This window comes from Carlito syrichta, unplaced genomic scaffold (genome assembly GCF_000164805.1).
Source record: "Carlito syrichta isolate Samal-C Ts95f unplaced genomic scaffold, Tarsius_syrichta-2.0.1 Scaffold115728, whole genome shotgun sequence".
Taxonomy (NCBI): domain Eukaryota; kingdom Metazoa; phylum Chordata; class Mammalia; order Primates; family Tarsiidae; genus Carlito; species Carlito syrichta.
The window spans coordinates 83,010-85,140 of record NW_007059824.1 but is presented as its reverse complement, the minus strand read 5'-3'; the positions used below and the strand labels follow the sequence as shown (position 1 = coordinate 85,140).

The 2,131-nt window shown below is 46.4% G+C and overlaps 1 protein-coding gene across 2 annotated transcripts in view; it reads left to right on the top strand.

Annotated features, from left to right (window-relative positions):
• The window catches only part of PNKD (paroxysmal nonkinesigenic dyskinesia), an 85,114-nt gene that overhangs the window by 41,009 nt on the left and 41,974 nt on the right, over positions 1-2,131 (top strand). The window lies entirely within an intron of this gene.

Sequence of the window (2,131 nt, the reverse complement as noted above, 5' to 3'; positions counted from 1 at the left end):
GGAAAAAAAAAAAAAAGCTGAAACTACAAGCATGCACCACCACGGCCAGCCTACTACACATACATGCTATGGGCTACAGCCTATTGCTCCTAGACTACAAACCTATACAGCACGTCACTGTGCTGAATACTGTAGGCAATTGTAACACAATAGTATTTGTGTATCTAAACCTAGAAAAGAGTAAGCCAGGCACAGCGGCTCAGGCCTGTAATCCCAGCACCACGGGAGGCTGTGGCAAGAGGATTGCCTGAGTCCAGGGGTTCCAGATCAGCCTGGGCAATTTGGCAAGACCTCATCTCTACAACAAATCAAAAAATTAGCCAGGTGTGGTGTGTGTTCCTGTAGTTCCAGCTACTTGGAAGACTGAGGTGGAAGGATCGCCAGAGCCCAGCAGGTCAACGCTGTGGTGGCCAGGAGCATGCCACTGCACTCCAGCCTGGGTGACAGAGTGAGACTCCAACTCAAAAAAAAAAGAGGTTAACAAGGAAAATGGGAGAGGGGGAAGAGAATGTGTGTAAACCAACAAGATCTGCCACACCCATGTTAAAAAAAAAAAACCAACTATCAACATATGAACACAATCCTATTTCTGTGTGTGTGTTTTTATTTTGAAGTAATTTCAGATTTACAAAATATTTACGAAAGAGTACAAGGAGATCCCACACCTGCCACTTACCTTCCCCAAGTGTTCACATCTTATTTAACTATATAGCATTATAATCAAAACCAGGAAATTAATCTTGATACCATTCTAATAACCTATCTATGGTCTTTAGTGATTTTGAGAGTTGTTTCCAGTATCTCATTCTGGTCCAGAATCCAATCTATGATCACATATTGCACACCCAGCTAATTTTTTTTTCATTCTACAGATGAGGTCTTGCCAGGCTGGTTTCCCAGGCTGGTCTCAAAACCCTAGGCTCGGGCAATCCTCTCGCCTCGGCCTCCTAAAGTGCTCTTAACCCCTATTTTGCCATTTTCTCTGAATGGCCATAGCCTTCAAGTGAGTCGCTCCTCATCCCTGGTGAGTGGATCTTGGTTGGTCCAGGCCAACTGGTGTACTCGTTGCTCAGCCAAGCTATTGTTTAACTCCAGGAATGTGATGGGATTCTTGCCATCAGACAATGATTAGCAAATATTTATATAACACAAATCATGGGCTAGGCGTGGTTCTAAGCACTCTATGTAGATTAACTCTCAACTCTCCCAAACAATGTGTGAATCAAATACAGTTACAATTCCCATTATACAGATACTGAGTGGTCAAGTCAATGACTTCCAGTTACACAGCTGGTGCCAGGGTTGGGAAATAGGATAGAGACCTTCTAGGAAGGTTTCCCTTGTTCTTAAAAAGGGAAGTACAGGGCTGGGCATGGTGACTCACGCCTATAATCCCACCAGGGATTTGGAAGGCTGAGGTGAGAGGATTGCCTGAGCCCACGGGCTCGAGACCAGCCTGGGCAACTTGAGGAGACCTCATCTCTACAATAAATCACAAAATTAGCCTGGCACGGTGGCTCACCCCTATAATCCCAGCACTTTGGAAGGCCGAGGTGAGAGGATTGCCTGAGCCTAGGGTTTTGAGAACAGCCTGGGCAACTTACCTGTAAGACCTGGTCTCACAGGTTCGAGACCAGCCTGAGCAACTTGGCGAGACCTCCTCTCTACAATAAATCAAAAAATTAGCCGGGTCTGGTAGCGTGCACCTGTAGTTCCAGCTACTTGGGAAGTCTGAGGAGGAAGAATAGCCTGAGTCCAGGAGGTCGAGGCTGCGGTGGCAGTGAGCATACCACTGCCCTCCAGGCTGGGCAACAGAGTGAGGCTTCAATTAAAAATAAATAAGTAAATAAAAATAACAATAAATAAATAATAAACTACAAAATTTGCCAGGCGTGGTGGCACGTGCCTGTAGTTCTAGCTACTTGGAAGGATGAGGCAGAAGAATTGCCTGAGCCCAGCAGGTTGAGGCTGTGGTGGCCGTGAGCGTGCCACTGCCTTTTAGCCTGGGCAATAGAGTGAGACTCCAACTCAAAAAAAAAGAGAAAGAGGCCGAACTTGGTGACTCAGCCTGTAATCCCAGCACTTTGGGAGGCCGAGGTGAGTGGATTGCCTGAGACTGTGGGTTCGAGAC